Source organism: Cyanistes caeruleus, chromosome 3 (assembly GCF_971803275.1).
Source record: "Cyanistes caeruleus chromosome 3, bCyaCae1.hap1.1, whole genome shotgun sequence".
NCBI lineage: Eukaryota > Metazoa > Chordata > Aves > Passeriformes > Paridae > Cyanistes > Cyanistes caeruleus.
The window spans coordinates 70,876,005-70,903,237 of NC_141703.1; the positions used below are offsets into that span (position 1 = coordinate 70,876,005).

At 39.6% G+C, this 27,233-nt stretch overlaps 1 long non-coding RNA gene across 2 annotated transcripts in view; it reads left to right on the forward strand.

Moving 5' to 3' along the window:
• LOC147654230 (uncharacterized) overlaps positions 1–11,176 on the forward strand; it is a 31,789-nt gene extending 20,613 nt beyond the window's left edge. Inside the window, exons 3-4 of one of the 2 annotated variants that reach the window (XR_015284739.1) lie at positions 1,913–5,384; positions 6,648–11,176. This is a non-coding gene — a long non-coding RNA (uncharacterized LOC147654230). The remainder of the gene's footprint in view (positions 1–1,912; positions 5,385–6,647) is intronic. The other variant, XR_015284740.1, reaches the window with a different exon arrangement.
• Positions 11,177–27,233: the final 16,057 nt, after the last annotated feature.

A 27,233-nucleotide genomic window follows, 5' to 3' on the forward strand; every position in this document is an offset into this window, starting at 1 on the left:
AACCAAACAAATCCCAAACAAACAAAAAAACTTTATTTCCCTAATTCTGATAACTAATGTCATGTGGGGTTTTTTTCCTTTATATTCTTGAAAATTTGAAGCCTCAAAAAGAGAAATCTGAATATGCATTACTTTAAACCAAATAGAGCTCACCAAATGCTCCAGAGTGATAAAGGTTAATATATAGCCTTATTAAAAGACTGATGCCAGATCTTTTTCAGCCTTACAGGCCATACTTTCTGCTCTTCCTGTTGAATTCTTCCATGTTCTTTCCAACTTACCTAAGACATTCTCAAAATGTCATTGCTCCAGTTTACATTGTCTTGGCTGCTAGGATAGATCCCAAGTACCCACCAAAGCTTCCCTGGGCAGAAAGGCTGAATCTTACATGTTCCTCATAGCAGCCTGATAGTGCTTCCCAGAATAAGATTTTCTGTTTCTGCATCACCTCCACATTTCTGACTCACCCCATATGAGATCCATTCTCCTTTCTGACTGTATGGCTGCTCCATGGCCTTTTTCATTTCATCTCACTGATTTTGGGTCATCCACCTAATTTATTAAGGTCACTTTAAAATCTGATCATGTACTGCAAACTGCTTGTAATGTCTTCAGCAAATGTATCAAATTCTTTTTTAAGCTGAAAGCCAAGACTTTAGCAAGAAATGCTCTCCACCTCCCAGTCCTGTAAGACTACACTTAGAGCCACACCTAACCAGCAAGCTACTTATGCCTTTGAAAGCCTCTGAAGTTTTTGAAAGGAGCATTTCAAACAGCAGTTCAATCAGTTTAGGTTGACAATTCTAGGTTTATTTCCTCAGCTTTTCAGGAGACCTGTCTGGGATAAATCTGTCTAAATCAGAAAACACATCCCATACAGTGTTTTTCTCTTATTCTCTAAATCAAATGCTCTCAGAGAAGGAATTGATTTCACAGTGTATTTTTTGCATCCTTAGGTGGGCCTTTTTAACTCTTTGGTATTCTCATGCAACTTATTTATTGTTTATTTAATAAATTAATTCAGAACATTTCCAGGACCTCCTATAAGGGATTGATTATAGTTTCCTGATTTTTTCAGAAGAACCCTACTTCATTTTTTCATGTTACTGTGAAGACTCCCCAATGGTTCAGAGTTTACACAGGATTGTTTATTGTTCTTGACAGTCTGAATAAATCTATCTACTCTTCAGCATGTTCTCTTCCTTTATTTTACCTGAGCTCCTGTCTCCTCAATGAAGTTAAGCAGAACCAAACATTAAATATTTTAGACCTCTTTACCCAATGTCTGTCTTGCTCTCCTTTCCTGTTACACAGGATCTGTACTGTAAATACTGTGATTTGAACAGAAACACCTAGAAGTTATTACTCCAAGCAGTATCCTAAGAAGATTTGCTAATGGCAAGGGAGTATTTTTCACCTGATTACCCTGTAAATACTCAGGAGAAGTCTTTAGCAAATGTTTCACCTGTGGTACAGCAGCAGCAGCAGAGGAGAAATGTGGCCTTTGGCTGATGCATCATCAGATCTGTGAGGCTCTTTTGAACTGAGGCATTTCTGAACCTGCCACCAAAGTGAGTGATTTGCCACCAGATCAAGGAAGAGCATCTTGGCATTTGACAGCACTCATTAGTTGATGCTTCAGAATGATTTCTCCAGGGATTGTGGAGTTTTGAAGAACACTGAGAAGGGATTTTTCAATTTAACCTCTGCTGTTTACTGCAAGAGATAAGGGGAGACCCAACTGTGCTGAGAGCCTCTGTGATATGTGTGTCCTGTTCCCAAGGTCTACATCAAAATGCCAGCTGTTTAACCAGGATTTTAAACATTTCCAATTAGTAGGAATCTTTAGCTGTTATAATGCCCTTTTTTTCTCAGTTCATTCATCTCTTTTTTTTTCTTCCTTATTTCACAGGCCTAATCAGATCATCAAAAGAAAGGAAGGTGACTCAGTTCCTCTGTGGAAAGAACGAGCCCATATCCACCTTGCCAGGGGAGTCTGCATGTCCCCACAGTGCTGTGTCCATGCTAGTACAGAGATCCTCCCCACATCCCCAGGCACCCTGCTGTATCCCACCCTTCTCTCAGCAGGCAGGCATCCCCACATACACAGACCCAGAGCATTTCCTCCCAAGGTTTACTCTGCCAGCCACCTCCACATCTGCCCCAGGCCCTCCCTCGTTCCCACTGGCAAGCCCTGCCAAACGCTGCCTGGAAAAGGGACCTCCTTCTCCCCTACACAGGCCGGGCATGGCGCTTGGGGCTGGCACATGGCATCCCCACAGGGCTGTGTCCTGCCAGCGAGCAGCTGTGGCCAGGCCCTTTGCCAGCTGTGGGAAGGCACATCACCTTTTTTCTGGGGAGAAATTAAGTACTTTTGGCAGCAGGCTCCCCGTGGCGACCGGCCCCGTGTCCCTCCTGTGTAGGGGCAGATGGTGGTCGTGCAGGCACCCAGCCAGCACCACAAGGCCCCCACGGCCCCAGCCCCATATGCGCCCCTCAGCTGCTGTCACCCCTTGTCAGACTGGGAGTCATTTTTCAAGTACTGCTAACATGGGTGGAGCAAATGCACCAAAGGGCAAACTGTGTTTTTCAGCATTAGTAGCTACGAGACTAGAAGCTCCTAAAGTGCAGGAGGTGGGTGAATCTGACTCACTGGCAGAACTAAGCAGCAGCACTGATGGTGTCATGGCTTTCTGCACAGAAAATGGTGCAGTAGAGATATACTAGGAGAAAGGGATTTTCTTTAAGCGTAGATCACCTTAACAATAAGTTTTCCTACTAATCTTCAGAGTTCAAACACTTTAGACTGTAACCTTGAGCTAAAATGTGAGAAGAAGCGGCTTTGCCAGTTAACACAGCTCAACACCTGCGCCCTCACTGCTGCTGCTGCCGAGGCCTGGAGTTACACGGTGCTGAGGTCTGGCATGGGAAAAGGACTCTTGGATAGTACCGTGGTAATTCACACTTGAGGAGGTATTCAAAAGAAGATAAAGTGGGCATGTAAATCTCTACCCACTTACAATCTAAAGCCAAAATAAAGACAGTGAGGCAAAGACCACCTGGAAGGCTGCTGCATCCCCACAACAACACCAGTGCTATGCTGGACTCCTGGGGGCTGGGTTGGCAACCCAAGCAAACAGCTTGCCTTTTTTGTCCTTCATGTTAGCAGGAAAGCGAACACCGCACTGTATGGCCTCATCTTGTGGGACTGATCACAGGTAACCTCTCAAGCAGAGAGAGGCACCGCTGGGGAAGTGTCTTTGTCTTGCTCATGGTGTATCTGCTAGGATGGAGCAAAGCCATCACTACTGCCTGGGCGTGTGCAAGGTCTGAACACAAGCTGGAGCAGGTCAGGGGTGAGCAGCAAGCAGAGGAGATAAGGGCATGACAAGACTGGCAGATTTGGATCATCTGGGCTACAGAGTGCAAGGGTGTGTGCAGAGGTTGGAGCTACAGTTGGAGCTATTGTTCTAGAGTTGTTTAGAAAAGGTGTATTTTGGGACTCCTGAAAACTGAGTAAAAAGTTGAAAAGGTGTTTCTTTATCCTTTTAAGTAATTGAACATGATTATGCTTGGAGAAAGCTATCCTGGCGATGAAAAAGATTTTTCAGGAGCCATGCCATGACCAGTTCTGACAGCCTGACCTAGAAAAAGGTAGCCATAGAAAGAGGTCAGATGTTTTCATGGGACACTTAAATTGACTCGGATGCGGTTTTTTCAGTGATAAGAGCAAAGGCTTCTGTAACACTGCTCAGGCATAACCTTCCCTCTTAAGCCTAAATGACCCTTGTCAAAATGAGACCACATTGGTCATCAGTACTCAGGATCATATAAAATAATCCCATAAAAGGGAGCTATGATTTTTTGCACACATTCATTACACCATTTTTTAGCACCAAAAACATGGATACAAAAATCATCTTTTTTTTGCCTTAGTCAATTATCCAGCTTTTATGGTCTAGGGTTTCCTAAAACTTGTGCATAAGGGTTTTATTTTCACCTGATTGTGCTAGTTACATTTAATCTAATTTTACTGTAGACAGGTTAATAGAGTTTTGATAATCCAAATCTTCTTGAAAAAGGACTAATTTTAAGATTCCAGAAAACTGTTGACATGCTGTGATCATAAATTAGCTCAGTTTGTTGGAGAATGGCACTAGTAATGCCAAGGTCATGGACTTGATCCCTGTACAGCCCATTCCCTGAGGAGAGGATCCTTCCAACTCAGTCTACTCTGTGATTTTCTTTCAAGGCTATAGTACAAAGCAAGGTGCATTAGCTAAGTGTAATCTTAGGTTTAGAAGTCACTCCTCAAGCCTTCAAGAGACATGAATCCGTGAGTTTTCTTTTCTAACTGTGAAAAATGGTTTTCACAGATCGTTGGCTTTACAGAAAAGATTTAAGCTGCAAGGCAGATGGACAGGATATTTGACAGTACATTTGACCTCCCTTATTCCCTTCCAAATTCGACTGGACTCTGTTAGGGTGCTGCATGTGGGCTGGTGCTGCCTGTTAGACACTGATACCATTCCCAGAGGGGCTCTTGCTTGGCATGTCAAACAAGATAATGTGATTACATGTTTCTTTGACTGAGTGAAGGTGGTTTTCTAGTCAAAGGGGAAGAAAGCTGTAGATTTTCAAAGTCAAGGCCATGTGTCCTATATTCCATCTACTGTGTAAGTTAGCTGGTAACCTCAGCATATATTTATGAAAAAATATATAGATTATTACCTATTGCTCTTAAAATGCCTCTGAAAGTGTTCTGAAACTTCATGGCTGATATCTTTTCTGCTGAGGCATATCAGATGCCTTTTCTATATATACACATTCATTCTACAGTAAGATAGAAGGGAAAATCTATTTGTAGTTCAAAGAATATTCTATGTTCTCTCATGTAGCTACTGAGTCTCTTCTGAGCTCTTTTTTTTTGGTTATTTGGAAAAACCAAAACAGCAGTTATTTTAAACTGAGCCACTTTGATGGAAATTTATGGTTTAGGTCTGACAAAATATAACATCCACAAAACCAGATTTGAGTCTCCTGAACAAAAATCCTGCTTTACAGGTTTGTGCAAACTCATTCATCCCAGCAATCTGGAAGATGAAAGACTTTATTCCCTAGTAACACTGGGATGCAAAGGCATTGCACCAAATAAATATTTTCAAGCAGAACAATATCATGAAGACTCTAAAAAGCAGATTAAATAGTTATATTTTTTTATCTCTCAGTGTTCATTTAGCAATTTCATGTGCTCATGAATAACTCACAAAGAAGGAACAAAAAGATTATTCCTGCCCATGAAGCTTGAAGTGTGCAGTCAGGAAACAGAAAGACCACGCCATTAAGCTGGCCAACCATGTGGCACAAGCAGTAATCAATACATGGTGAGTATTCAGACAATCCATTTTCCCATTAGCCCACAGGCCAAAAACAAATGCTACTGTGGTATCTAAAGATTTGGAAAAGTCAGTTACTTTACAGACAATTTACAAACAGGAAAAAAGAGCGTGATGTCTAAATTCATCAACTAAATTGTTACCTTCAAAGAATGTCACCTAGCCATTTGTTCATGCTGTCATGCCTTTGAAGCACAGACTATTGGTACTGTGCCCCTTCCCAGGTCTGAGGACACCTGAGACCACAAAATAGCCACTGTTCTGTCTGTCTGTAAGTGGCAGGATCTGTTACTGCTCAGAGTCCTCTTGGATTCCTGCCTCATCAAAGAAGCTTGAAACCAAACAATGCCCCTTAGATTTGGAGAACTTAATCCTCGAGCGCATGGTGCGGTGCGGAACGCACCCGTGCAGCAGCCCCTGTCAGCACCCACCCCCGTCACACAGCCAATAGTGCTCCTCTGGCTTAAGAATACTTGTGTGAGTTTTACAAAGGCTTGAGAACACTGGATGGAAGAGGCTGTGCAAGCATAATAGACCATCTTTCAAATTGTTACTTGTGGGTGTCATTATAATGCTGAATTCATCACTACAGGAATAAATTTTTATCTGCAAATCCTGGAATACGAGAGAATCAGTTTGATTAAAATGAAGGTGCGTGACTGATGCTTGACTGGGGTATCAATAGAGTAAATTCTGTTTAATGGAGATGTATTTGACCTTTTATAATTTGTAAAGTGACATTTAGATATTAAAATAAAGGTGACATTTTAAACTTCAGTGAATAAAAAGGGATTTCACTAATTAAAGGTTTAAAGCTATGAATGTCATTTTAATTTAAAAACTTTTTATGCTGAATTTAGATACATTGAAAGATTTGGTATGTTTTTAATAACACATCCTTTTTGATCAGAAATTCCTAGAGAATTTAAGATGGTTGTCTGTTTACTTGGATGTCAGATGTAAGGCTGAGTCTTCTAAACAATTAGGTATGTGCTTAACTTGACACCAGCAAGACCACCCCTGTGCATAAAGCTAACCATGTGCAAAGATACTTGTAGGACTGGCATCTAGAAGTCTCTTGTAAACTCCAGTCTTATCCTTTAGAAAAGTTTTCAGTTCAAGTGAGAAAAAGGAGTTGAAGGTGGAGAGCACTGTTGTGAAAGAACGGCATAATGTTACTCTTGCATAATTTGAAGAGAACACAAATAACAGAACACTTTCTATTTTTTTTTTTTTTCTTTATGTCTACAGGGTAGGTATCAACTGTAATTCTGAGGGCTGGTTTGGGATCATCTCATGACCTTGGCCCATTGGCACAGATTTTGGTGCTGATCTGAAGCCACTGAGGATTTGAGTAATCTTTCCAAACTAGCTAAGGAATGATTCTCACTGAATTTAACAGCATTTAAGAAGAACAGATAGCCAGCCCAGGAAAAAAAATTATATCCACCCATCCCAGATTAAAGGCTTGTGGCCACCTCTAGGCAGAAGTTAAATAAGGGACAGAGCAGTGATGTGCCACATGGAAGGCTCAGTAGCTCTTGCAAATTGAAATCTACCTTGGAGAGAATGAACTGGCAAGGTTTTTAATAACTTTTCCCTGAAGGGTGGCATGTTAAAAAGTTCTTCATTACAGGCTTATTGCTCATCTGAGAGCACTTCACCACTCTGAAGTGAAATTACTCTTAGTCATTTCATGTATTTCCCTCATGGAAGATCCTCTTAACACAGTAATTCCTAATCCAGTAATTTCCCCTTTATCACTCCTTTTAAGTTTCAGTTTCTCCATTTATCATTCTGTTGGCATGTTCCCATTCTCCCCAGTTTCTCTGTCAAAGATGTCAGCTTTTGGACAGCTTCATTTCTCTTCCAAACATTCTGTGTCCTCCAGGCTGTTCCCTGCACACACACAGCAACTTCCTAATCTTGGTACCTCAGAAAGTAAGACCTTCCTGCTCAGCACAGAAAGCTGTCTCTCATCACCTCCACTAAATGCAGGATAAACCTAACAACTTGCACAGCTACTCTCATCTATATTTAGATGTACAGTGTCATCCCAGTTCTTCTAAAACCTAGATTTCCATTTTACAGCAGTACATGTATCATCATCAAACACAAGAACGACAATCACAAAGTAAAGCCAAATACATTCATACATACACATATTCACAGAGCAGACATACAGAGTAAATTTTAAGCAAATTATTTCAATTATGTACCACCGGCACTCTTCACCTCCTCTGAATTTTTGGATTTTTCCAAAGGTGTACATTGTCACTAGTCAAAGGTCAAAGTACTGGCACTGGCAAGGGAGGAGCATGTCTTTGCAATGTTCGGAGTGTGCAGACCACATATGTGTACCAGAAAAACCACTTCCCATTCCATCCTCAATTTTACCCTTTCATATGCATGGTCTTGCACAGAAACCCACAATGCATTCATAAACACTGGTCATACCTGAGTGACCTCAGATTTTCACAGCAATGGTCTCCTGTTCCCATCTCTCCTGTTCTTGGACTACTAATCCTAAACTCCAGCAGGTACCATCTGGACAATTTTTCCCAGGACACTTATGAGTTCTAGCTGTTATGATTAATATGTTACACTCCTGGACTTCTCAGGGTACAGGAAATCTGCTACATGAAGGTAGAGTGGTTATCAGAATACCATTTATCATTTCTTTAGTTTCATAACTTCATTTAGGGTATATATGGGAGAGTTCTGTCATATCATTCCCAGTCAGAGATAATGGAGCACTATTTATTACACCTGGCATTTGTACGAGCCACATTTTAGACAGAGCCAGTTACCTCTCACTTTTTTTCCAAAAAAAATTAAAAGACAAGGAGATATTGAGGCTGTAAAAGAAAAAAGAAAAAAATTGAGGCTATGAAAGAAAAAATATGAGAGACTTGGAAAACCTCTGTGGTTCATAAAGACAGAAGAGATGAAGCAGAAAAATATGAGGAAAACTTTCAGAGAAACAGTGATCATGATATGGAAGAAAAATTTTGGAAAATTTTGACCAAAATCTGAAGTGATAAAATATTGAAAGTGACAGAGAAACTGAGACCGAATGTATATAGTCCTTTTTGTTTTTTCACCTAGCTATAAATATTTGATACTCGAATTTGATGTGACTTACAAAACTCTGCAAAGCCTGCATGTTTGTTTATTCATTGGTACACCTCTGGAAAGATGATCAGGTGCCCAACTGATCGTCTGCTCTGGGGAAGAGTATTTTTATTTAGGATATTTTGATAACTCAATTACCTGTAGAAAAAATATAAGTGATTGACAGTAGATAGATTCATTTGAGTCTGTTTTGGAAATTACATTCCCAAATGGTTTGCAGATACACTGGATTTAGGTACCTAATAATCTTGTTGTGTTTCTTGGGACTAGGTTACCTTTGAGCATATTGTTTTCTTAGGAGTCAGGTAAGAAAACCTTCTTTATAATTTAGACATGGCTTAAAATACAAAATGGAATGCTGAATAAGAATTTTGCTTTGTCAATAATGGTTGCTGGTTTCTTGTATTTGCATTTGTCAAACACTGCTGTTAGCAGCAAAATTAAGCACTTGACCTCTATCACAATGTTTGGTTTATGCTGAGTTTAAATAATTTACTTCAGACACCTGGAACTCATAGGTAGCAATTTGTAAGCCTTATGAGTCACTGTTGATATTTTGATGGTGTGTGGGTTTTGTTGGTTTATTCACTCTGTTCCCTTTGCCACGTACAGTGTATTTTCTTGTTCAGTTTTCAGAAAAAGCAAATCCTTGGAAACTAAATGCTTTTGATTTTTCAGCACCACTTAAAGAATACAGCAGTTAATGTCATTTCAAAACCACCAGAAAATAAAGTTCAAAATAATTACAAAGACTATTCATACTAGAGAAGGCAGTATTAACCTAGTCCCAGAGGAATGCCCCTCCTTCAGGCTTCACAGATCTAGATCCAAACTGGAAACCACACCAGCTGAATTTGTGAGGCAACTACTGCATACAGGTAATGAGAGTCACCACATGACAGAAAAGAAACAGCTTAGAAAACTGCAGCACTGGGGCATTAACACAATCCTCAGCTGTACAGCCAAATTTTCACTTGATGTCTACTGAAAATGTTACTAAGCTGACTTATCCTCGCTGAAGATCTCTTGCTTTAGAGCTTTGGTCTACCCTGGTGACTTACAGCAACATGTGTATACATATAAGAGGATTTGTTCTACACAAGTTATTGGCTGATATTTCATTAACATATGAAAGAAAGGTATGTTGTTGTGTTGGATGTAGCCTCTAAAATCTGGCTCAGGGTGGTTACTGGAATTCCTGGGGTTTTTTGTGCTTCATGTCTGTTCTACTTAAGAGCTGCTGTTCTTGCAGAGGAAAAGAGCTCAGACTCGCCATAATATTGCCTTCCTTAGCACAGAGCAAGGAGACTTTGGACTCCTCCAGAACCTCTTGCCAGAGTTGCTGTATACAGTAATACTTTTCAAGAACTGTTTTCTTACATCTGAAAGTGAATCACACTGCTCATGTCCTGACTGTTCAGACTATCTTGGCACACAAATATTTGAGTGGGAGTCTCATGGGTATAATTGCTCAGGAAAATTCACTTGAGTAACTGGAAGATGAGTTCTGCTCCAGAGATGTACAGATGCATGTCAGACTTCCAAACTTGCGAAATGTTAACAACTCATGTCCTAAATGCTTTCAAAAAGGAAGACATGGTTTTTTTTCAGGTTGCCTTTTCAATTTCTATTAAAAGGAAAAGTTTTTTTCAGCAGCTGCATCCCTGACAAAGGACCTGGCAAACCTCAAGGAATATCTCTGCCTACTTGAGCCCAGGGCCTGACAGAAAACCAGAAGATACCGCTTCCACCACTGGGACATCATGCTTCCCTCTCCACACTGATGATGTCCAGATGAATTTGAGGCATTGGTGGCCTGGAGATGGCACATGTGATGAGGATCCTCTCTGCTTTCAGATGTATCTATTAATCTAAGAGGGAACTTCTGAGGATAAATATCCGTGACCAAAACAACAGAGATTTTTTTAATTCACTACAAAGTGTTTTCTGTCCCTCTAGACCAAGTGCATGTCAGACCATTCAGACATTCTCACTGGCCCATCCAAAGCTTTCAGCCACACTGATTGCTGCAGTTGGCCATCAGCTGGTGCATTAGAGCTATTACCTCCTGGAGCCTTTCTATCATTTGTACTGCATCAGCACCATCCTTCAGGGACCTTTCCTTCAGGGACCATGGCTAGAACCTCTCTGGTTCTGGGAGGTACTGTGGTATTCTAGACACAGTCCACTTAGAGCCAGCCTTAGCAGCTAGAAGGAGGAGCAAAAGAATACTCTCCAAGTCTTTATTGATTACGATGTCATTAATGTCTGTTAGTACAGCTCCAAGAGTGTTCAAAAAAGTGCTAAAATAGTAATATTCATTCCTGAAGAGGTAGCAACAACCCCTTGTTCCTGAAACTCCCTCCCTGGAACAGCTATTCCTGTCATCCATATCCCTTGAGTGTGTATCTTTCAATTATCTACATTTCCATAGATTAGCAGAAGAAGACTTCTTTTTCTCTACAAAGTCTGATGAAAGGACTATAGCAAGAACTGGGACTGTTTTAACCACCAAAGTTTTTTTGTCTCTATGTTGTCATGTGAACAAGGGAATGGTTGGGTAGCTGGGGGAAAAAGGGCTTCTGGAGGTTTTATTCTGGTTTCTTATTCTTGTAGTTTTTCTTAATAAACTTTCTTTGTTCTTGTAAGTTTTAAGCCTGTTTTGCTCTTGTTCTAATCCATATCTCACAGCAAGTAATAAGTAAGTTTTCTAGTGATTTTTTAGTTACTGCTTTAAAACCACGACAATTTGCTATAGATTTCCTTGATATGACTTGGTATTTGCAGGCTGAACTTCTGAAAAGAATGTTTTCGTCAGGAAAACACGCAGGACATCTTTACTGTAGTTCAGCCATTTGTCAAGGAACAGAGTTCTAGACCATGTGTTATAAATATTTGATAAGGTACACTCCACAGCAAAGTAGTACATCAGTAGATCTCAAAACTTGTCTTTTCAGGCAGCATTTACCCCAGTGGACTACCCAAGGATATAGAATAATGATCTTGCCTTGAACTCACCTACCGAGTCCAGATGCCCAGCTGGGACAGCCCACTTGTCCTGACCACCCCAGTTCTCCAAGGCTTGACTGATTGTTTATCTTGGAGGGAAGTGCAATCTGGATTGTGTAAGGCATTTTAAAAGCTCCACCTGATCATTTTTTTATCAGTTTTATTTTCTGATAGAAAGTTGTGTTTTGGACTGGCAACTCCCACAAGCCAGAGCCAGGAGGAGCACATGCAATTTTCCCTCTGTCTCTGCCCACATCTATGGGTGACATGGCCTCCCATTACACTGCCTGGGTGACACCACCTATCTGATACATCTATCTACTAAGTGCAGAAAACAAGGCTATTTCATGTATCTTAATACCAATAGTAAATTCAAATGGGTGAAGGGGCAGCTGAAACTGTTTAAAGTTTGTGGCTGTTCAGAAGTGGTTTTATGCTAATTCATCCAGACTGGGATCTTCCTCTGAGTCCAGCTGGTGGTACACTCAGGTGCAAGAGGAGCCTGTAGCCCTATGCCTGTGTCCTGCAACTCCCCAAGTGCATCACAGTATTGTGAAATTTCAGGCCAAGCAGACTGCCTCCCTCATTTATCTGAGATTAGCAGATCTCTTGGGAATGAAGGGAATCTGGAATATCCCAGTAGCACCTTCTATGGTATAAACGTGAGAATGCCTTCTTGCATTTGAAAGCTGAGGTATTTGTGAGGATACATTATTATGCCTAGCTATGTCAGAGAAAAATGCTTTGATCAAAACAGTTCCTTCTTTATTTTTTTCTGCCATTTAAAATAGCAGAGTGTATAAAAAAAGGTAAAAATATCTGCTGGATCTGGTCTTTGTGTTAAACTTTAGATCTAGAACTATTGTGGGTTAGGGAAAAGTATGTAAGTAGAGATGGCTCACTGGTACTAACAGTGTAAAAGGCAGATAAAAAATGCAGAGATAATTGCTTTCAGTCTCCTTTTCTGGAACGTTTCAACCTTTCCAGGGCTGGGCAGAATACAGCTGTACAGCACTGAGGATTTTAGCTTCAATTAGTTTTAATCTTTGACGACATCAGTTCATCAGACAGCAGTGCCACACGAGGACTGCCCATACATGTAATTTCAAAAAATGCACACATTCTGTGCTTCCTGGAAAAAGGTGTAATGAAGAAGGTGCCCTTGGCTGGGACTCAGCAGAAGGAGAACTTCAAGCAGTCAGAGATGTTTTGCCTGATTTAAGACTAAACACTTCATAATCATCAACTCTTATTTACCCATATAATTAATGGTGGACACCAAAAGCTTCCTCAACCATGGGTACTGCCAGAGTAATTTTGTTTTTACTTTTGATCCACTCAGAGATTTATAGTGATGGGACCATATAAGAACAGAGAGAACAGCTGGGCTAGACATATGCTACAGCATGTGATTCAAAACTGTCTCTATGTAAAGATTCAAAACCACAAAAACAGCTTCCAAGACAGTGCAAATAGGAGTTCCACGTCCTTCAAGGAAAACCCAAACACTGTGAAAAATAGAGATGGTTCTAGTTCCAAGGCTGTGAATTTATTATTCTTCAGAACTCATTTAAGATATATATGTAATTCAAATATTTTTGAGATAATTATGTCTTTTCCTTCCCACTTCCTTAAGGTGACAAATTAAACAATTCCCGTTATTACTGGATGAGATTTATTTTCCTGCCTGTCTTCATGATACTGCAACTTCTTCCACTCCAAAGAAGGATAAAAAATGTAAAATAAAAATATTACCCATTTCTGTAAGTCTTCTTCATGATGGTCTTGGACACACTGTAAAGAACTTATTATCCACACTATGAAATTCATGCTAACACTTTCTTATGCAAACTCTGGCACTTATTCTCAGTGCATACCGTGCCATTTACTTTTCATGCCCCATGTGATATCTTTGATATTTGAAAATTGAAACTGTGTTTTCTTTTGTGATTTTCAGGTATCTGTGACCTTACAGCAGGTAAAAGCCAAAAATATGCCCATTTATTATTCAAAAAAGTTAGAATTGAAATTTAGGATAATCTTGAAACTTCAGCATGTAGGTATGGATGAGAACCTCTGCATGTGCCTTGCTCATGAGGCAGTTCATGAGCAAAACTGCAATATTGGCAGGGCTCAAAAGGCATAGTATATGCCAATATGACATAATATTTGTCCTACAGTACTCTTTAGTAGTGACTGTAAGAGCCTTATGACTCTCAATGGAACCAAAGAATCATGAAGCGTTTAACAGTTTAAACAGTTGAATGTATTCCTTGAGAGGCTTTAACATATCTACATTGCACTACAAGAAAACAGCAAAGAAACAACAGTAGCAAAACAAAAAAAAGTGGAAAAAAACATCAAAAGTCACTCTATTATGACATAGATTCACATTTGTCATCATTACAACAACATCCCTTCACTCTGTTGAAAAATCATATCCTGGGATAAAATTGACCTACCTTCAATGACTTTACATATAGTGAAAGATAACACACTGTGGTTACTTCTTGGCTTTCCCTAAAAGAGCACATACATTTCCCACTTTGGCAAGTAGTTTCCACGAAGAAAAAGAAAGCAAAGAAGTCAGGGAATAAACCTGTCTTGAATATAAGGGAATGTGTTATAATCACATCTACTTTCAGTCTAATTCATTACAAATGAATCACTGTCTAAAACAGCACAACACCGTCACATAGCAGGTATAGCAGGTGCTTCCAGAAGGACAAGATTGGATGTAACATGAAAAGGTGGCTAAAGCAACTTCTATTTCAGTTTCAGGAGTATCCACTTAGCTATAATTAGAGGTGCCAACTGCTGACAAAACCCATCCTAGCACAAATTTCTCCATGGATACGAAGAAGCACTGCAAAGAGGGTGTCAAAAAATTGAGAGATTTTCTTGAGCTTGGGAACAATAATTAGCTTTATAGGAACTTTTCCTTACAGAGGTAAAAACATAAGATATTAAAGCCAGCTTTGATGGCCAAACAGGCAACAACGGGATGTGAACACTGCTCTTACCACAGAAGTTTGCATTTCTGAGTCCTTATTTCTGTCGACAATATAGATGTCACTGAACGGAGAAGGGCTTCATAGGGAATTATTATTTTCCAAATCTGGAGAAAATAGGGAAGAATGGTCTCTCTCATTTTGTTGGGTTTTTTTTCCCTGCCTTCTGATGATCTAAAAGGAAACATGTGAAACTGGGAAATTTTGCTCCTGGCGAGGCTTGGATGTCCAAGGGCAGGAGCTTGTCTCAGTGCCTGAGTCACCAACATTTAACAGAGACAAAACACTGTTTTTCCTATCCCTTTTCCTTAGTTGCAATTTTTTAACCTTTTTCTCCTTCTCTGAATTATTTCTTTCCTCCATTGCTGGCCTTTTATTACCCTATCTTTAGCTTCATCCTATAAAAGTTATGGGAAGTTGCATGATAAGCATTTATCACACAGATGTTTTATTATTTGAGTTGGGACACCACAATTTTACACAGAAAATCTGGAGGTATAGACTGTGCCTGCATATTTTCCCTGCCACACACAATGTGCAGGTGTCTGAACATGACTTTGTTTCAGAGATTACCTTCCCTTTCAAATCTTGATGAAAAAGAAAAATTCCCAGAAAAAAACCTAGCATGTCACCTGGAAGCAAAGAGGTTGTGTTGAGCTGATGCTACCTGAAACTTGGGCATCACTTGATTTTGGGAAAAGTGAAGCAGGATTTTCAACCCTGGCTTGTGTCCATGTGTACTCTCCCTCAGAAGTGAATGCTTGCTTTGCAGAAACTAATATGACAACTTATTAACACTTCAGTTTTTGATGAAAGCTCACACTATGAGTTTCTGAGACAGCCATTCTTTACGAGTTTAACAGCATCTTTATTTTTAAGACTGGTAGTTTCATGCTTTTCACAGCCCCTCCACACCAGTATATCAATCTGGTTAAATTCCACTTCACTCCTCCTGGCACACTGGTCACAGCAGTTTATTAGAATGCTTGAGGCTGAAGGGTTTTCTTTGACAGGGAATCAAACCAGGTCAAGCCTAATAACACTAAATCCTGGCCCACAGACCATTGTATTGGTCTATTTCTAATAGCAAATCTACTAATAAGCAGATGCAATTACTAGATGTACTGAGAAGAAAGCAAAGGGTATAAATCTCCCTGATGAAACAGTAGGCTTACAATAGGTGCTACATGCTTTGATCAAATTAAAAATTTTATTACACTTTAATTAAGACCAGCAATTTACGACTGGCATGCAAAACTGTTGATGTTTCCTTTTTGTTTCAATCCACACTAGTAGTACAACCTGTACTTTTAAGTCTTTTGTCATTTGTTCACGGAGTACCAATCATTCAGCAAATCTCATGATTATGCTTTCCTGGAAGGAGATAAAACTAGGTGCATTTAGACTTATTTTAAAACCGTAAATGTCAGACTCCATGACCCAGGACAATGGACTGAATGTGTTAAAAAGGTTTTTGTCAGATCCTACCATCACCCCAACATTCTTCTGTGCCTTCCATTTCTCAGAGCAAAGAAATTACCTATTCCATGAGGTAAATAAATTCCGTGTAACTCATACAACTGGAAACATGCCAGAAAATAAATAATATATTTAGCCAATGTTGAGAAGTTATTTCAAGTGGTTTATGTGTTTCTGAAAAAAAAAAAACCTCAAAAAAGGCAGTTTTAAGAAACCATTAACTGGAGTGAACTAATTAGAAACAGATCACATGATGATAAATGAGGTAGTTTGATCTGTTGATTGGACTGCTAGCCTGTAAGTATGCAGAGTGACCCTGCAGATAATTGTATCAGTACCTGTGCTAATAGGGGTTTATAGAGATCAAAGCTGTGCAGTATTCCCAGACCCTTAAGCCCCTGCATTGTACTAAGATTAAGTTAGTAAATACATATCAGCTAATTTAAAGCAGTGTTATTACAATGTTGCAGTTATGAAATAAGGAGGTTTTGAAAGCTTTGAAATTTGGCAGCCAACCTTAACTCTGACCTGGTCCTGCTCCTCTCATTCCACTGAATATGATGGACAGCAAGAGAAGAGGGAAGGGATATTCTAGCACTTATAAGTTTTGATGCTGCTGTCTGTAAGTGACCTTACAAACTTTTCACAAAGCTCCTCCAGACTACTTCAGAAATCATGCCATAATGACGTATATGAATGGCCTTGCAAAGAAGCTAAAATGTAGAAAATCCAGTGTTCACTCCTGTTAACTCTCTTCCTGTCTCTTTGATAGCAGCCCCACTCCACTTTTCTAAAAGCAAAGGTTTTCAGGTTGAACTTCTCAGATCTACAGGACACCTCTCAAATCTGCACTTATTTTCAGTGTCTTTTTCTCTGGTGGGAGTTTTGTAGTTTTGTAGTACTTAAACCACGATTCTGGCAATTTTTTATGCCATTCACCTGGGTAAAATAATGTCATGAAGATGCTTAGCAGGAACCACTACATCTTATGATTGTTAGTGGCATGAATAGCTTCTCCTTAAGTCACTTATAGTGGAATGTAACACCTGCAGTTCTGTGAGACCCTCTGATATGACATTTTTCCTAGGCATTTCTGGAGCTAGATCAAATGTGGTGGCTACATGAAGGATATTTCATTTTGCAGAGATTAGTTGTGCTGAACACTGATGCAGATTTTCTTCTCAGAAAATTTTTGAAAACTGGTGATTTGAAAAATTTTCTCCCTTGCTCTTAAGAAAATAATTTGCTTGAAGGTTAAAAAGTGCATATAATGCATCTAAGCAGATTCCAGTTCTCAAAGTGATCTCGACAGCTACAGCAGACATCACTGGAAAAAATAACCTTACACAGAGTTACCTTAAGATTTAGTTAATAGTAACAATGTAACAGGAAAACAAGACACAACAATCCAACAAAGCACCCATTCTAAAAGGTGAAAAGATTTATTTCCAGCATTCCCAGCCTCCAGCATAAGCCTGTCCACATCTCCAAGATAATCCAAGAGCTCATAATGAAGGAATTCTAACAGAGGACGAAAAAATTATTTTTACTTTTATCACAGAATCATTCTCTGTGTCAACTGGCACTGCGGCATGAAGTGTCCCTGTGCCAATGACTGCATCACATCTCTCAGTGCCAGTTTCAGATGTCAAATCTCCTCCTGTTAAAAACTGCACTCAGTTTACAACTGTAATGCTTTTCCACCTTTAGCACCCAGCCAATGAGTCTTGGCAGGAGAAGGACAATTTTTTTTTAAAAAGGCTTCAGCAATTTAGAATACTACATTCTAAATCAGGTGTGCTTGTTGTCATGGGCTGAGTCACTGCCTCAGAGACCACAAAAGTAAGTGGCTATACATTGCAAGGATTGACTATTCAAAGGGAGAATTATGTTAACCTTTGGGTCACCCTGCATTTTGAGAAATTATTGTCCATGTAAGTAGAAAGTGGACATGGAGACTAAACCACAACAAAGTCCTGAAACCTGCCCTCCAGGCACCATATTAATTTGTCCATGATGGGGCTGAAGGCTAACCTTTATACCCACTGTCTCTGTGGGAGGCACAGCCCTGCTCTGAGCTCTGGTGACCACATTCTTTACAGATATAATAATGGTTTTTAACACATCTGTTATAATGTTGGTATATAAATATTCACAATAGGCAGTTGTTATACTGATGCACTAAAAGAGGGTAAAATATTTGTTTCCTCTGCTCCCTATTCTACCAGCACAAGAGCAGGTATTGACAGCCAGGATGTTCTCAGAATACAAGTATTCTCACTTTCTGCATGTTGGTGTCACCTATAGTCCCTCTGTGCTGACTGATATCTGGAATCTTTAGATTTATCTTCTCCTTTAGAGGCTCAGACTGAGTTTACATCATATGCTTAATCCTGGGTGGGGATTGTACCCAGCACATCAAAGAACAGAATCAAGCCAATAATGCCTTCCACAGGACAGCCCTGCAGTTGGAAATCCTGCTAGCCACAGGAAGGCTGGAGCTGCACACAGGCTCAAAACAGCTTTTCATAACACCATGAAGCAATTAACTGCTTGAACATCTCCCGTTTTCCTCTTCTCAGAGCACATCTTGCATAAACTGGAGAGTACAAATAAAGTCTACTTTATGATTAAAGAGAGGATTAAAATAAAAGTTCTTTATGAAAGCAGATATTCTATTTATCCATGCATATTAAATATGACATTTCCAAAGAAAACAACCAGAGCACTAGAAGAAGAAGAATACCATACCAGATAACACCTGCACCAGAGAGTTTAAAATCAGGTCATATGCCACTATAGTGAACATAGTTTGTTTCCCATTATTGCTTAAATATGATGATAACCAATTTAGGGATTGACATAAACCCCATATTGTACTATTCTGAAGCTTTGTTAAGAGCAAAGAATGTGTGACCAAATCAAAGGCTTCTCTAAAGCTAATAAACACAGCTTCAGTCATATATGTGGCCTTTATCCACAGCTTGATTAATACAACATTTAACCTAGAATAAGGCTGAGGTTATGGAGAGCTTTAAACAGAAACCAGATTTGAAATAGGGAAGGGTGAGGGGAGTAATACATTTAGATTAATAAAGCCATTGATCTTTCCACACACCAAACATTTGGAAATGTTAGTTAATGGCATTAAAGCAGTTGAAAACCTGTGATTACATAAATCCAAGAAAACACCACCTTTCTGGTACACAAAAAGTCTTCCAAATTGTTCAGAGTTTCAGCAAGAACTGAGACATGTTGAAGGAATCATGAAAGAAAATGATTGCAGATTTGAACTGTAAAAAGGGGATTTTATCCACCCGTCTCTTCAAAGGGTAATTAATTGTTTTCAGTACTTTATTTAAATGTGTCATTTCAAAAGAGGAAAAGTTGATTATTGATTTTTTAAAAAAAAACAAACTACAACAAATTAGATTAACTTGACTTCTCCAAGGTCAGAAGGTTTCTAAATCTGTTAACAGGCCAGGTGATGATTATTTAATGCCCTAACTATTTGTTATGTCTGTTACAATTTAACCCAAATCTTTAATTCATTAAAATGAGTTGTTCTAGCTCTGCTAAAAAGTCCTTTCATTCCTTTCCAAATGCTCTCAGATTCCTCAGCCCTTTTTAACATGTTAATCTAAATAAAACAGGTTTTTTTCTTTTCTCAACTCATCTTCATTTCCATTTCAAAGTTGAGTATATTACCTGGATCAGCAACATATCTGTTATGCCTCTTATTTTTGCAGTTTATTTTCTCCCTACTGAGGTACTTCAACCTGTCAGAGGTCATTCGAGGATAACAGTTCCCTGCTTTAAACTAACTTGTTCCTTAAAATCCGAACTGGCTGAGGATGATCATCATCCAGAAGTTAAGTAGTTGCCTCCGTGGTGAGTAGCTATTAGTGTCCCAGCCAGGGTAGGGTTGTAGAGTGGCCTTGTGATAGTCAAGCAAAGATTTTCCCACAAAAACAGCAGCTCCCCAAAATTGCCATAAGAAAAGTTGCTTCTGATAGGAAATTCCTGTACTTCAGGTACAGGCGAAGTTAGAAGGAGGCTTTTAAGTAAGTCAATCAAAGAAATTTGTAACAGATAACCAGGGGTGGGTTGACATTTGTCAAAAAGTTTGAATATGGTGTTTCAGGACCAGTAAGGAATAATGAACTATTGGGCCAAAGGCAACCCTCAGAATGCACAGGTAAGGCAGGAAGAGCCTAGCAGGAGTAGGGCAACAATGGCTTTTGTAAGGCCAAACAGGGATATTTATCCTCAGGTGCCCTCTTCATTTGCAGGTACCTGAAGACACCCAAGAAGGGATAAGCTTGCTTGTGTGTGCAATGCAAATACTGCAACCAGTCACCCACATGCTTTTGCATGAACTGAATGGCATTTTAAAGACAGGCATTTGTAAAGCCCACTGACTAGATTTATGAAAAGATGTTGAAAATCATAATTCAGATACCATTGAATGGGTAATAACAGTGAAAGCATTCAGTTAAGTGGGTCTTAAATATATATTAATTATAACATCCATTCAAATTCGGTTACCTGGCTGGAGGTGTATTTTGGGGGAGTATTTTTTTTCTGGGGTCCTTCTGCCACTAAACTCATCTGTTTTGTACACAAGAAGAGAGTAACTGAAGAAAGGCAAAATCTATGCTTTCAGTCAAATTCAAATCTCACTGGACAGATTTCATTGCTAATGGGAGCCAGCATACATAGTGCTCCGATAAAATATTAAAAAATTATTAAAAGCATCTCTTCAGAGTTGAAAGCAGAAAATACTTAATCAATCCTGACAATCAAATGATGATCTAGTGGAAACTTACACACTATTCATTCCAGCAAAGCAAAGATGGGTGGGTAAGTCCTCTTAACTTGCACTGATTTATTTCATATGTTTTTCTATGTGTACAACTTCATTTGGGTTTCTTATTGTACCTGTTGACACACTTGAATACAGATCATCCCAAATTATTTTCTTTATTCTCCTCTTCAAGAGGTTCTAATAAAAAGGCAAACCCAGGAAATTCAAACAAAGAGGCCAGTATTTCACACACACTTGCATCCCAGATTTGGATTAAAAAATAAATAGCACAGCTTTGGGGGAGTGGGAAGGGGAAAGAAAATAAACAGTTAAAGTAGGTATGAAAATGATGGAATATTCAATTAGAACATTTCAATGTAAATGACTCTGCCTCAGTCATGTCCCAGACATGACATTCACGCATCCCATATCATCCTGCGCTTCGTATGTTTATACACAGGAGGTTACAGTACATTCAAAGTACTACAGAAGCCAGGTGCAAGTTTGTCCAAGCCTTTGCCAGACATCTGAAAAGTCCTCTGATCATCTAACACTTTACTCAGTACCAGGTAGTGTCCACATATTTTCTTTCAGGTTTTCTTCTCCTAGGAGTCTTTTCTTCCTATTGTTTCCTGATCAGCTTTCCCTATCTTTCCCATTCTTAGTCTTCCCAAAGCATCCTGTTCACCACCCGAAGAGGTGAGCCTATAGCCACCCCATGAACTTCATGTTTGGAAGGACAAAATAAATGGCAGTGATGGACTGACCTGGGTCTACAGGACATGGCAGAGACTCCCACCAATTCTTTCCTTACTGTGCACTTGCAGAGTTGGTCAAGGCAGCTCTGATCACATCAGTTCCCACTGCCATTTCTGTTCCAGCCATCCCACACAAAGACTGGCAGCTTAAAGATTTTCTCCTAGGCCTTCAGTTCACCCGTGGTCCATCAAACACTGTCATCCTCAAGTCCCCTTGTGGGAACACAGCTCATCAAGAAACCCTACTGAGATGAACTGTATGATGTAGATATATTCATATACTGCAGCATTAGCCTGGCTGCTGCTGAACTGTACCTTTCTGTAGTACAGCCAGGAGCCTGTTCCATCCATGACTTTTATTCCCAAAGGTGTTAAAATCATTTTCATTTCCATTTATGTTAAAATATTAAAGTACTGATAACTCATATCATAAACCCAAAATCACTATTTAAAAATATGTAATGGATATGATTTTCAAGGGATCTGGAAAATTTACAGTGCAATCTCCTTGACTTTTAGAGACAGTTTGGTTCCTGAGAATATAAATCCAAATCATTAACCTCAACTACATAAGTTCTATGAACTTCAACAGGATTAAGTCTTAAATCAAAATCAAAAATCCTATTTTACATGTTGCTTATAAAGAGATGTATATAATTTAGTCTGAGAAAGAGCTTTAAGGTACAGCTATAAAAATGTTGGGGGTGTGTGAATGCTTGTATATCTCTAAATAAGAAAAAAATTAAATTACTTATATATTCAGAAGGAAAAATAAACATGTAATGATGAAAAGCACTACAAAATCCTGCATGTGGGAATAATTATGATGACAGGGAAAGTAGGAGGGTATATTCTTTGAGAAATAGTATGCTATTTGTAATTAAAGTCCCATTGAAGAGATGATGCATCAAATAGTACACTAAAGGTTTATGTTCAATCACCATACCTCAACTTCATTATTCCCTGGTTTATGAATGACTAAATAGGCAAGCTTAATACCTTATAGACTGCTCTAATGCAGTTTTCAAAGGGTACTTATAATAGATTTGGCACTGTCATGCAACAATCTAATGTTGTGTGCTAGCCTGTTTACAGAGATGTTTTCTGTATGACTACAATGGCCTAACTCACCAAGCATCAGCCTGGATAAAGCCCTAATACTTACAAATCTTTAAGAGGTTTAGCCAGAATTGATAGCTTTGATGATGGTTCCATCTCTGGCTCTGTCTGAGAGCAATCAAGGACCCACAGCCATCCAAGGACAGAAGAACAAAGGATGCTAGCAAACGTTTCATAAGAGTGCTTCCAGAGAGAGTGAGCTGTTGCTTGGGAGAAACAACGGAGGAGCAGAAAATCTTTGGCACATCTCGGTTTCAGCCTGCTAACCTAACAAGCATGGTGAGACTGAAGGGCTCAAGGTAAGTCAGGTGGAAAATCCACTGTTTAATTTTAATTTCCTTTTTCTACTACCTTTGTTTCTACTACTAAACAGCTAATAGTGAAGCTTGCCTTAAACAGGTTCTGTGTCACAAAGTCCTGTTGCAGGATGGCAACCTGCTCCACCATCCCACATTGCCACAGCAGCAGGTTGGGCTCACAGGTATAGGAATGATGTATCTAAGATAAGAGTGAATGAAATTACATTGTAAAAGCAAAGAGTCACATAAACCCTGAGTGGGTTGTAAAGTTGCTGCTGTATATTTTATTTTCTCCTGCTTCTGACCCAGACTCTCTCGTCTTACTGAAATAAAGCTGTGCAATGGGATGCACTTGTAAAAGAGCAAGTTCTACTCAGAAAATCTGTGTTTGCACTTCATTGCTGAAACTTGAGCATGTTTGCCTCTCTGACTACCTCGTCGGGAATATAAATCACAGAATAGAAGTGGCATATGTTGAGGTTCACACGTATAACTCATTCCATGGCCACAAATATGTGGGCATATATTTGGCAGGTGCAAATTGCCTGACTCTAAAAGCTGTGGGCACTTTTATCTATCAGTTTCCATGCTGTGCATGGACTACATGGGAGCTGGCTCCTGCCCAGCCCACTTGCAGATCAGCTGAGCTATGTCACATCTTTTGTCTCCCCTCCCGTGCAGAAGGCACAGGATTGCAACACCTCAAGGGAGAGCTGGAGCTGACCATTTTTCCAAAAACAGACCTCCCAGACACAGTCCTGTTTTCAGAAAATGTCATCTTTCTTTTCCTCCTCTTCACACAGACAGCTATAGGTAAGTAATGAAAGAGCCTTGGCAGGACACACAGATAATTAAATATTTCATCATTCTTCTGATTTCAAAGCTCGAAACAAGAAGAGGTTACAGAGGGTTTTATGTAAAATATTTCAGATGGAGTCTAGCTGTATAAGAAAATACTGGGAAGGATCCAGGTACAGATGTGCTATCTACCCAGAAACTATTTGGCAAGTCAGTGAACTGTGGTATTGTAAGAAAGTCTGGGCTTCAGTACAAGATTTCAGAAGAGTGCCTGTTGGCTGAGCTATCATAGTAAAGCTGTTTATTGGCAGAGAAATTATATGGGAAGCTGAAACGAAGACCCTGCTTCTTTTCCCACTGTGATTTTTTTTTTTCTCACCACAATTAATTTATTATAGGTGGTTCAGTCCAGACCTTCTTCATAGTGGTTGAGGGACAAAGTCTAGACATAATTTATTGGCCAGTGCCTGGTGAAAACAGATTTGCAGAATGCACATTTTCCCTCTCATTCTCTTTTTTCTTCTGCCAGACACATCAAGTATGCTGTATTCTAATTATCTGGTATGTGAGACCAAAAGGACCGAGGGAGGTTTTCCTTTGCTAGAGCTGTGCTCTATCATATCATGATATTTTTCCATCATGCTAAACAGTAAATATCAAACTAAACAATAACAGCAATAAAACTTTGTTTACTTGGCATGTTTTCATCTGCCTTTCACATGAGCCCATAAAAAACAAGCAGAAGTTTTCATCAGGTCCCTCCATTTCACATTTCCTGTTAGCTGGCTAGATGCTTTTTATAACCACTATAACCACATTGACAAAGTCCAGAGCAGTTATATCTATGATCACAAGATATCAATGGCAAATTCAAAAACAGAAACCCAAAAATCTACCTCTGTTATACAGGGGAAAATGTGACATTGCAGAGGAACATCAGAGTAGTAAAACACATGTGGTACGGAAACAAGTCAGGAACAGCAGAAACTTCTCAGGTGGAAGGTCCATTTCCCATCTTCAGAATGCTTCACAAATACTGATTTCTCAATTTGCTTAACAATCTTTGAAAGAAGGCCTTGTACAGGTTTGTGCTGAGTGGGAAGGAGTTGTTGGGATGGAGAGTCTGCTCCAGATGTGCTCCGGATGCGCCGGTCAAATCATCAGCAGATGAAATTAGAGCAAGGCTTTACTGCATCCCAGGGATGTATCGCAGCAGATGAGATGGTTCTGCTTGCTGTGGGGACAGGAAGACCCTCTGGGCCTGTGAAGCCTCGTCTCCCCAGCTGCCACCAACACAGAGGTCCATGCAAGGTCCTCATTCACTCTGGGCTCTGGGGATATGGCAGAGATCAAGGGGAAAGATCACATAGCCTGACTCCCATATGGAAGTGAATTCAAATGCATGCCCTGGAATGCATCTGTCTGGTTGGTCTGCAGGCAATACAGCTCTGAGTCAGAGCAGTGATATCTGTTGCTTTTACTCCTTGCCCATCAGGCACTGGGGCTCTCACTGCAAGTATGCAGGAAGCTCAGGGGTTACTCTGATGTTCCACCAAACCTCAACCTCACCAGTGGTGATGGTACTTGAGGGAGGAAGGGCCACATTTGACCTCCAGGATGTGGTGTGTTTGCATGGCTGCCAGTCAGGAAAAGCCTGACCTGTTCCTTTGTGAAATGGCTGTGTGTGGTGTACAACCTCTGCAAAGTGTTAGAGATTGCTGTGATCAGGCTGGTTCATGGTATGGGCAAACAATTTCCCTTTAAATAAGAGTAAGAAGCACCCATGCTGGTCTCACTTCATGACAAGAACGCTTTCAAAGGCCCCCATAAAACCCTGCTGCTCTCAGCTCAGTCTGCCCCCAGGACTGACATTGGCACATTGTCCTTTTCTCCCACCCACCTGCTGTACCTGCTCCAAGCTTCTCTCACCTGTTCAACCACTCTGACAGTGGGTCCAAGCTCCTACTGCATACCTCCTGCCCAGCCACTTCTCTGCTTTTTAGGTCCTTATTCTCATCTCAAGTGGAACACTGCACTGGGGAAAAAAAAAAATACTATAGGGCCAATTTCAGCTGTTCCTAATTCTCTCCCATGCAGAAACTCAGCATTAATTTGGTGTAAGAATCACTTGAGAAATAACTTGTGTGGCAATAATCTTGGTTTTTTCATGTTGCTCTTTGACAAATCTGATGCTGAGATGGCATGTTTGTGAATAAAAATCAGGTGAATTTTTTTTAAAGGCTATCTCTCTGGGAGCAGAATAAGAAAGACCTTTATAAAAATATGCACTCAGACCTGAATGGTGATACTGAAAACAGTAGAAGTAGCAATTCCAAAAAAGACAAAAAACATACAAAGAATTTCTCCTAGCAAACTTCCATTAAGGATTTATAATACCAACATATAGTGGATGACCTGAAGGGAACAGGAGTGAAGAATTGTAAATCTATAGCATAGATGATATTCCTCAAATACTCAAGATCTCATTTAGAATATTAACATTTTTGCAGCTCCTTGATCACCTCAAACCTAACTCTTTCATGCAGGATTCAGAGAAAGGAAAGTGGGCTGCAAAAACCATGAGAAAGAAAAGCCCTAGCACTAATGTGATCCAGAAGTAGATAAGCAGACAATTTATGAGAAAAGCTCATGGAGTTTTCTAAATTATTCAGAATTATTTTCTGGATAATTGGAAAAAATATCTGACTCAACAAGTAACAAATGGCAGGTGAAATTTAGTAGAAAATACTAAGTGAAGCATATCTAAAAAGTATTACAATGAAATAAAAGGGTATTTGGATTATCATACATGGTTCATGAAAACATCAAATCAGTTCTCATTACCAGTCAAAAGCACTCCAAGTTTTAGAAAAGAAAAACCAAAACAGACAACATCATTATGCCATCCAAAGCCAGGAATGATGTATGACCTGTCTGTATCCTAGGCCTCCTAGCTGATTTCATGCTAATCAACTCAGCCTCACAGTACAATCCTGTGTAATTTGGAGGACCAGAATTATCTAAATTGTGTCCAGTTTCCTCAAAGTTTAATTAACCCATGCTTCTTCAACAAATGTTTGTTTTCTATTTCAAAGACAAATCTCTGAAAGCTGAAAAGGATTTAGATCTTTGGGCAGGATTTCCGACCTGTTTATTTTTTCACTCTATCCACCATAGCCATATGTACTTCACAGTTACACTGAAGAAATTAAGTATCATTTTTAGGAGTAGCTTTTTTTTACCATTGTTATTGTTATATCTGTTGTCAGGAAACTTAAAGTTATTTGCAATTTTCCATTTCTAGCTTTCATATCTTCATCACTGCTACCAAACAGCACAAACTGACTTATAATTAACAAGCAGACATGGTAATATTTCCTAGTCACTCACATTTTCTGTTGGGTGATGAAACCTTTTGCGAT